The sequence below is a fragment of the Archocentrus centrarchus genome, chromosome 5 (assembly GCF_007364275.1).
Source record: "Archocentrus centrarchus isolate MPI-CPG fArcCen1 chromosome 5, fArcCen1, whole genome shotgun sequence".
NCBI lineage: Eukaryota > Metazoa > Chordata > Actinopteri > Cichliformes > Cichlidae > Archocentrus > Archocentrus centrarchus.
This window is the reverse complement of record NC_044350.1, coordinates 8,193,280-8,203,793: the sequence shown is the minus strand read 5'-3', so window position 1 is coordinate 8,203,793 and position 10,514 is coordinate 8,193,280. Positions and strand designations below refer to the sequence as shown.

Below are 10,514 nucleotides of genomic sequence, written 5' to 3'. Positions count from 1 at the left end.
GTTTCAGTTTCCATTATCACTTTCAAATGTGCAGATAATTCAGTGAGATTCTCAATTATTACAAGAATCTATATTTTACTGCTTATTTCATTGTGAAGGCTTCACATGCATTCATTTACACTAACCTCAGCTTGATTTTAACTTCTAGCATTTCATTAAACGTATCACCTTATAACCTATCAAAAATAAATAAATAAATGATTGCCTAATTTTTACCAACTTTTAACTGATATCTTGGGACTTTTCAGGCATCAGCGATGTGCAAAAAAATGAAAAAGAAAGTTTTCACTGCAGTCCTGTGAAAAAAAACTAAGTATGCCCCATAATTCAATAGCAATAACTTGAAGTAACTGTATTATGATTTTTTCAGTCTTTTACATCACTGTGGAGGAATTTTGGCCCATGGGCATTTGTTTATGTACAGCTCTCTAAAGGCCCTGCCACAGGATTTGCTGCTGTGTTTGGGCTCATTGGGCCTCATTTACTAACAGTACTTACGCACAAATCTGTGCGTAAATTGTGTGTACAAACGTTTCACGCACGAATCTGTGATCAGTATTTTTGTTGCTGAATTTGTTTGTACTTTGACCATGTGTACAAACAAATGACAGCCTGGATTCCTTGGGAAATTTAAACACAAGTCCTTAAAATGAATACTACTACTGCTGATACTGATAATAACAATAATAATATTTTTTCTTATTAGTGCCGTTTGATCATTATGTAAAGTTTGTTTGTGTAAGCCACAAATGCTCAGAATCACAATTAAATTTAAAAAAAATACATATCATATTGTTAGCCTCATAGCATAATTGCCTAAAGTCATGTTTTGACTTTTTATTTTACGTGTCTGATCACTGTCCTCCACCTGTTTTCTTCTTTTTCTTGTAGTCTGTTGGTATTTTCATATCAACTTTTTTTTTTTTACTTGAGCCACAGTGAGTGTCTCAGAGGAAATGATATTCAGCACTCACGCTATTTCAGCCTGAGTGTCACTTTTTATTTATTTATTTTACTAATGGTTGTTACTGCCGTGGAAACACTTTGAACACTTCGGTTTTTGTATATTTAAAAAGGAATGAAATGTAGTGTGGAGGACCAATCACAGAGGTATCATCTGAAATTTATATCCATAACTTTCTCATTCAGGAAAAAATGTTCTGCTTATAACTGAGTGAATATAAATGTAGCAAGCCAAATTGCACTTAACTTTTATTTCTCTGAGAAGTGGTGAATAAAGACCTATGGCTTAAATAATGCAGACAAACTCCCCACAGATCTGGCTTGTTTAGTGAAGATATATACACTTATAGGCTCAGTGCTCACTGCCAAAATAAAATTGGCACTGGTGACACAAAGCCATCAACAGAACAATAAACTGCAGTTAATAAACTACCCACTGATCTTGTTTCATGTTCTAAATTTAGGGCATGCATCTTGGCATAGAGCAATGTGCTAAATAAGGGGAAACCAGATTATTGTTCCTCTGTCGGGAAAGGATTATTTAAAAAAAAAAAAAACGTATAAGATTTGTTTTGTGAGCAGCACCTGGCTGCTTTCTTCGTTTGTGGCCTCATCCACAGGAAGACAGACAACACTGACCTCTAATGGTGAAACTTTATCATAGCATACCGCTCAGTAACCCAGAGATTTACAGGATGTCAAAAACTAACAAATTAATATGAGTTATCCAGGGAGGACAAATGATGGCTTATATCTAATGAGTCAAACACGTGTGCTGCCAAATGCAGTACATGCAGATTAGATGAAGAACCTGCTAAAGGCCCTGATGCAAAAATTAAAAACCTCTCAAAGCACTAAATGCTCCTGAAACCAGTAACCGTTGGCTAGAATGGTACCAAGAGTGTGTAATCTATGATCCATATATGAAACATAAATTTACTGACAAAGATACCTGTGTAAACACTATGTCTAAACATTAAAAAAAAAAACAAAAACAACAAAAAAACTGTGCTAAACTAGATTTTTATCTAAGGGCCCCTCTGCGAGATACAATATAGGTTCTCGGCACAATAAGAAGTTAAAAAATTAAGTTCATACTTGTTTGGTGTGTGACGTCTCTTGGTTGCCACCTGCCATAAGTTTTTAGTCCTAATATCAAATAATAAAGATTTTTTTCCCACGAGAAACGCAAACTGCAAGTGTAATAACAGGTCAGTAGTTAGCCTGCTAGTTAGCTATAGTTATCGTCAGGGTAACTAATTTGTTAACCAAACAGGACGAAGTCAGAAAACGACTTCGTTTCGTTGACGTTTTAAAGACAAAAAAGGAGTCCCACATATGAAAACTTTGTAATACTTGCGCCATACTTGTCTATTCACACTCTATCGTTTGTTGTCCACCCTGCAGACGGTGACCTGTAACCTTAATATTTTATGGTGGAGCTTCACAGCTGGACAGCTGGTAACTGGCCCCGCAGTCCCCAAGATGGCGCCCTTGTTAGACTTTGATGGCGCGTCCCAACTTTATTTTCCTCTCTCCAAGCACGTCACTGTTACAGGTAAATTACATCTTCCTGTTTTCTTAGTACCGTTTCTTGTTTTTCAGGAAGACATCTATCTGAACTGCGCTGAGCCTATACCAGCTGTCAGTCTGTCGCGGGGCTAACACAGAGAGACAGACAACTATTCACACTCACGTTCACACCTATAGGCAATTTAGAATCACCTATTAACCTAACCCCACTAAGTGCGTGTCTTTGGACTGTGGGAGGAAACCGGAGTACCCGGAGAAAACCCCACGCAAACACGGGGAGAACATGCAAACTCCACACAGAAAGGCCCGGCCAAGGTGAATTCAAACTAGGACCTTCTTGCTGATTAAAATATAATTAATTTTATTTATATCATATTTATGTGTTTAAATGTATGTGTTTTACTATTTTGATTTGTCTTAATGTTGAAATACAGCAAACTAGACGTAAAGACTTTAGTTTGTCTTGCATTCTTGCACTTTAAAAATGACACTATAGCATTAATAAGCTTTTTAACTTAAAACCTTTCTTTGACACACTGAGTCGTGGAATGTGCAGTGATCTTGAGCTAGGCAGTGTTGAGAATGGGGGGATGGGAATGGGTGCAGGGCAAAGAAAGGCATGTGGTTCACTGTTTGCAGGTAAACCGGTCTGAATACATTAATGATTGTGGGGCTATCTCCTGCCCTTTCAAACTGCTATCTCCTGTCCTTTTAAAGTGGAGAGGGGAGGGGGATGGGACAATGTGTCTTGTTCTGAGGGGGGAGGTCAGTTTTCCATGTTTAGTGGGGGAAGGGGGACAAACAGAGGGCCACTGGGCCCCTCTTTGGGTCTCCATGGAATGCAACCAAGGCTCTTTTATAGGCCTACAAACAAACCAAAAGAAACACACAACTAAAGTGCACTTTTTTCCTGCATGAAAAACTGTTTTGGGTGTGGTCCTTATGTGATCATGTTTGAATAGTTCTCATCAGATCAGTATCTATACTTATACTTTATTAATGGGGGGGGGGGGGGGGGGGGGTGTAAATACTCTATATTAAAATTTTAATTTTCATAATGAAATATTCCAAGGTTACACAATACTATGGACAACATAAACAAAAATATAACAAGTGACAATAGTACCCAGGGAATATAGGGGAGTTGTAAAGTTTGATGGCCACAGATACAGTAGGAATGATTTCCTTTGTCAGTCTGAGGTGCATCATGGTTTAAAATGTCGTCAGATCACAGGCAGCAGGGTATGATCGCATCACAGTATGTCTCTACCTTATCAAATGACACATTTATCAGCTGTGTGACACTCAGACATACTTACTGTCTTCACAGGAAGAGTCTGAGGGAAGCTTGTGTACTGGTAGCAAAGCACTGCAACAGTCTGTCCATCTAAGCAATTAGCTGTGTGTAAACACACTTCCCTTTTTTTTTTTACACCTGAAAGTTTTTGTTTTGAATTTGTTCCCTCCAGGCACCCCCATTCTGCTGCGCTCCCTCCATCTTTGGCCTGCGCCTCTTCTTAACTTGTAAAAATTCAAAACTGGTATGGCTGGGATAACACTGTGGAGATTATTTTTCCATTATCTGTGTTACTGCTTAATGGCCATAGAAATTCCACACTGAATTCAACAAATATGACAATGCGCCAGCAGTCTGTATAGTACCAGGCTGTACATGCTGTGCACATATGATTGACAGTCACTTTGCAACTGATTACTATAAGGTAATAAATGTGTGCAGCAATGAATGGTGTAATATATAGATTTCACAGTACAGAATACAAACATCTTTAATTCAAATGCATATTTTACAATTATGCTGAATGCTATTGACATTTTGTTATTGCAGAGAAACAAGAGGAATAAGAAATGAACAAAAATAAAATGGGGGCACTCTATAGATATGGTGGGCTAAGTAATTTGTATTAACTGCTTTATGCCTGCACGCAGGCTATAAATGAAATTTAGATCTCTTCCCTAATAATATCAGTGACTGCTGCTCATATTACCTAAGGGTATTAAAGGAACGTGTAGTTCATTTTCAGGACGTGCCGAACACTTCGATGAGACTCGTAAAGAGGAATAACTACATTACCCAGAAGTCCAGTCGACCTGCTACAAGCTGGGCTCCCTCCGCTTTGGGAGTGCTTCCCATTTAAACAAACAACGGTCTTGCCGAAGATGGCGGAGAGTTTCTAGAGGCGTAAAACAAACTGGTGTACTCAATGAAAGCGTCGAAGCCGGTGAGTTTCCTGCAGTTGTGTTTGTTATTCAGTTATAACCAAGTTTTAAACACTGACTCTAGTGTGTTTTTGAAGGCGGACGGTTGTTACAGAGGCAGTTGGTGTTGCTTCGCTTTCTAGCAGGCTGTGCTTTTTTTTTTTTTTTCTTTTTTTTTTTACGCTACCCTGATACAACGACTCACCTTACCAGTGTTGGGATATTTGCTGTTATATTATTAGCCTCTTAGCTGTAAGTGATATGATAACCAACGTCGAGCTTGACTTGATGATTGCCATTCCTCTTGGTTTTGCGTTTCCATTGTCCACTAGCTACAAAGTTTACGAGACCGGGCTCTGATTCGCTGGGGTGCAATACCCTTAGCTGTTAACACTCAGCACTGCTTATGAGTGAACTCTTTTGTGCTTGAAAAACGTTAACGTGAAGTTTGTGGCGCCCTTAGGTTGTGTTCATTGTCAACACACGCACAGCTGAATAGCTTTGGCACTATATTTTTCTACCTGACAGCCCGCCTTGCTCTACAGTTTCGCTTCATTATGCTGCTGGAGTCGTCTGTGTTCACGGCTAATGTGTACTGATACACCCGCGGAAGTTTTTTGTTATTAGTGAGGAAATCTAAATAACAACAATAATAACAATATTGAATGATCCTCTGGTCGGATGACTAGCCTCCATCGGAGTGTAGTAGAGATTAGCACACCTAATTACAGGTGTCTGCTTTGGTTTTGTTAATCAGGGCTCTCTCTCCTTACACTTTACACAGACTTCAAATATGTAACGAACACCCATTTAAAAAAAAAATAGTGGATGAAAAATGACAAAATGGTTTTTCATTTTAAGATGGGACGTCTTCTTTTTCTTTCTGAGTGGTTGTTAGATTAGTAAAGTTTGCCAGCTGCATGTCGCGGGCAACCACATTGTATTTTCCAGTAGCCTACATTATGCTCCCTTGCTGCTCGCAACCCAACTTGAACCGAGCAGCTCAGCGTGGCTGCTCTGAAGAATTCCCAGCATGTGGTATTTATTTGCATGACTATAGCGAAATAGCGTTCGCGTGATTGTAGTGGCTGGTATAACTGGGACTATCACTTCATGATTAAATGTTGGCGTTGACTGCTGATAAATCACATGTAGGTGCATATGTGAGCGTGAGAGAGACGGACAGACTGGTGGAGGCAGATGGATGTGTTTCGGTGCAGAGGATGGTGAACGCTCGGAGGGTTCCGGTCTTGGTTCGCCTTCTCTGTGCATGTGTTATGCTGAGCACTCAGTTTTTTTTTGTTTTTTGTTTTGGAGGTTGTAAGAGGGCATTCTTGGAGAACGTGCTCATGTGTAGGCAAACAGTGAGGGGGTAGGTTAGTCATTTCTCTGACACGGTTGAGGACTAGGTGCGATGTCGCTCTCTTTGCCTGGGGCCATCCCTGCCGATACTTGCAGGCATTTACATCTCAATGTCTCTGGAGCCGTTCAGGTATTTTTTTTGTCATGCCTCTTAGGTTGGTGTTGAGTTTTCCCCGCTTACAGTGATTTCATGCATGGCATTAAAATAGACTGATATCTCAGCTCTGTGGGCATTAGATGGTGGGTAGCTGGGAATGGATGAGTAAGGATGGTTCTGCTAGCAGTCTTAAGCTGTCAGATGGGCTAACTTGTCTTTATTTTGAGTCTGATAGACTGCCATTACTCAAGCCCACGTATGTGGTAGAATGACCACTGTGGGAACCTGTCCTGTGAGCTGCTTCTGCTCATATTCTTGGCAAATGGAGCCCCCTGTCCCCATTCTGTCCCTTTATCTACCACTTTCTTTCTCCTTCACACAGGGTGTCAGGCTGCGTTAACAATGAATCAATCTTTGGGGGCATTCTTTGACTGCAGATGGGGTGCAGAAGTGACTGCAATGCACGGCTTTCGCTCTTTGTCTGCTGGCCCCCGCGTGGGCTCTCAATAATTCATTAACTTATCACTTTTTCTCATGGGCATGGGAGAAGGCTCTCTGGTCACATGTTTTGTGGATACAACACTTGACTGATGTTAAAATGAGCATAAATTAGAAGCATTACTGATATTTTGGTCATTCTTATTGAGGTTATTTGTGATATTCAGTGCTGTATCCAGTCCCTGAAATAATAAAAATCTAAAATTTTTAGTTTCCAAACAGACTTTGGCAAGAAATCAGAGGAGGGGGGCATGGCTGTATAAATTACATTAGAAGTTCTCAAACTTATTGAGTGAGGTGAGTAAATTTGGGGCACACGTGAGCGGCCGCTTCCTGCATGTAGCCTACAATAGATTGAGGTTCAAACTGCAGTTCTCAGTCAGCACACTATATTGACAACAAACTTGTTCCTTAATTAAACAGTTCAAAACACAATGTTTAGATAATAAAAAAAAAAAAGTCAGTGCAACAATTTAAAAATATTTTTAAAGCTTTAACCTTGTTATGGGATGTTATGGGATACCATATTTAAGTTATCTAAGACTTCTAAATGCAGACCTACTGCCAGTGGTGAGCTTGCTACTCTCTGATGACTGCCTAATCTGTCTTTGTCAAGCAGCATTTTTGTGTCATTAATGTCTGAATAGATGACATTCTTTGAGTGTTTCGTCAGTGTGTGTGCCTTAAGAGAGACAGAGAGACGGAGATAATACGCTTAGTTTCAAGAAACTGACAGTCGTTCCTGTGGTATGTGTTTATTTTATGATAAATAGCTATGTGGATGAGCAGTAGCTTTGAGAGTACTCTTGATGACATGGAGCTGAGAGAACAGCCTAATTGTTTCCCCTAATTGAAATATGACTCCTTGGTCATAGTACAGCAGTACGGGGAGTGCAGGGATAGTCAAGGAAAGCAGTTGCTCCCTTTTTATGTAACTTGCAACCAGTTTTTAATCATCTAGAAAAAGGAGCAACTTTCCATTTTTAGTAATTGTTTTTGTCTTTGATGGTATCTAGCTTTACCCAGGTCTGTTTTCAAGTCGTGTTTATAGTATTTGTTTCCCTGAAACGTAACCCCACACTAGCTGGACCTCACTTTGATTCGTCATCCAAGGCCGAATTCAGAAGTTTCCTGCGGTCAGCTCGAGCTGTGCAAAACATCCTGTTTAGTCGCCACATCTCAGGGTCACTCCTGCAATGACAGTGATCTGGATTTGTTTGTTAAAAGGGTACATACCACACACACACACACACACTCAAACTGGCAAAACTCAACAGGTAGGTTTGCTTTTTCTGCCTTCCTCTGTAGAGCTAAATTTAGAAATCTCTGCTCTACAAGACAGTCATGTTTCCACTGCTGAAATATTTAGTTAGTTTGCTCAAACAAGTGAGAGCGAGAGTATGAAATGAGAGCTGCCGAAACCAGATAAACCAGGGAAGGTCAGATCGCCACCTCACTGAGACCCAAGTCAGGTGGTGCAGTTTGCACTCTGTCTGTTTGAAGTCACATCTCATTCATCCCCTTCAGTCCCCTCTTGTTCAACTCTGAGGTAAAACCCAAGTGTTAGGCTAGCTGAACCATATGTGAGCCATGCACACTTCTAAAAGCCAAACAGGCAGCCTGAAGCAATCATTGCACCCAATTGTAGTTTATAACCAGTGTGGATTTGGAACAGCTCTCTCTCTAGTCCTCATTGATTGGATGAAGGAAAGAGTTTATTAGGGAAGGGTGTGCCAAGAGCTTTGTCCCCCTCCTCTCCTTGCCCTTCCTCTTTAACTTCAACTCCCCCTTTAACTTTCGTTCCCCCAGCTCAAGAATGCTCGTAAAAAGGGTTCACCTGAACAAGCCAGTGGGAGGGTAGGACCCCGCTCTAGTTTTGTTACTATTGTAAAAAGTTAGCAAGACCTTGTTTGTGTTTTGTTTAGGGCCCCCTTTTATAAAACTGCTCTGGGAGACACAGCAAGGGTGAAAAAAGTTTGGTTTGTGAGATAACTGCTACCAGATGCTCTCTCTGTCTGTTATTCAGGCTAAAGAGGATTGGAAAGAAAGGCTGGAGAAGAGAATAAGAGATACTGTCATTTCTGAATGAACTTTTCAACTGCTGCATGGATACTCTCCATCTTAATTCAGTAATAGTTAATCCAGTTTTATTTTCCCATCAGTCCCCCCCCCCCCCCCCCCCCCCCACACACACACACCCAAAAAAAAGAGAAAAAATCAAATAGAAGAGAATTTTAAAAAGTGTTATACACTCTTTACAGTCACCATCAGACCCATAGAGACTCTATTGTAACTTTTTTCTGGGAATTATTCAGTGTAGTTATGATAGGTTTATAAGTGTATGTAACTATGCAGCAGATGGGAGTGAGTCTCATTAATGGGTCCAGTTTGACCCAAACGTGCATTAAATGGGCTTGTGTCATATGTTTGATGTCTGAATGTGGAATTGGTTTGCTATAAAGACAACAGGGGCCTTTGTCCACTGCAACGTGTGCAAGATTGTCTGTCCCAAATTTTCACAAAGCTTGCCTTCCAGTCCTCCTAAACCAGAGGTGTCAGTCAATAGGGTAGATTTTATTTTTTTTAACATTGTCTTTCTTCCTCTCTATGTACATATTCAAAATGAAACCGTTTGATGTTGAATTTATGTGGCAGTGGGTGCAGTTTCCATTATGTCTTAGTATTTCCCCACACACAGACTTTGTTTAGGTGGGCTGCCCAGGTATATTTGGAGGCTCTTTTTAGAGTTTATTTTTTTCTCTCTGAAAGAATGATGACATCTGTGACTGGACAATACCCTTGCTCTTTAAAGGGTTCAGTCGCTGCTATCTAGCTAGCACTGGGCCGTTTGTTCTTGTATTTTCATATTACAGTGGCATGTGTGGCAGCTAGCAAGTAGGGCTGCAATGATTAGTCGACATTGTCGACAATAATCGACAAAAATAGTTGATGATGAATTTAATTGTCGAAAATTGTTTTTTTTTTTTTTAACGGAGTGAGACGTCTTACATCTTTTGTGTTAAGTGATGACGTAGAATTCCATTTCCGGGACCAAACTGTCACGCGATCAATATACAGCAATGCTGTGTCCCTGGTTGTTTTGACATTTTTTCTTGACATTTTCAGGAGTTGATTTCCTTGGTTGTTATGATGCATTAGTCATCACTCACCAGAACTGTAATGTCAACGCTGCCCCATAACAATTTATACTCGAGGCATGCTTCAATATCTGTAGTCTTTTCCTGAATGACATGTGTCCCAGCTCACTGCTGGAACAGGGAATACAAAAAGTTCAAACAGGAAACGGAGTGATCCCTGAGGTTTTTCCCATTGTGTTTTGTGAAACATCTTTTCAGATTGTTGCACTAGTCTTCAATAGTGCATTTGGGTGTGCCTAGTCTCCTGCATACATGTATCATAAAATTGCGTGTAGAGACGCAATCATGCCACCAGGCTGGCTGTGTTGTACTTACAAAAGACTCACAACAGGTCAGCACAACATTAGAGCACATACAGTGTGTGCAAGGAGCACACAGCAGTGGGCGTCATCTATCTGCACATGTGAAAACAGCTTAAGAATGTAATTGTCCTTTGATGTCAATGAACAAAAAAGTAATTTTACATGGAAATTGCTTCTCAAGCACTTTGGTGTTTTAAAGGGCTAGTTTGGGTTCAAACATAATGTGTTAAAACACCAGAGTCACACAATAGTGCTAATGTACTAATCAGGGTAGTGGTAGACCAGTAACTCCTGTTTGCTGCAACATAAAATAACTGAGACTTGTGGCTCCACAATATCCTGACTAGTTAAATTGATATTCTTGGTGTGTGTGTGTGTGTGTGT

The 10,514-nt window shown here is 40.2% G+C and overlaps 1 protein-coding gene across 3 annotated transcripts in view; it reads left to right on the top strand.

Annotated features, from left to right (window-relative positions):
* The first annotated feature begins 4,600 nt into the window (after window positions 1-4,600).
* Window positions 4,601-10,514, top strand: part of ncoa3 (nuclear receptor coactivator 3) — a 33,518-nt gene continuing 27,604 nt past the window's right edge. For all 3 annotated transcript variants that reach the window (XM_030730296.1, XM_030730295.1, XM_030730294.1), the window contains exon 1: window positions 4,601-4,736. The gene's annotated coding sequence lies outside the window, so the exon portion shown is untranslated. The remainder of the gene's footprint in view (window positions 4,737-10,514) is intronic.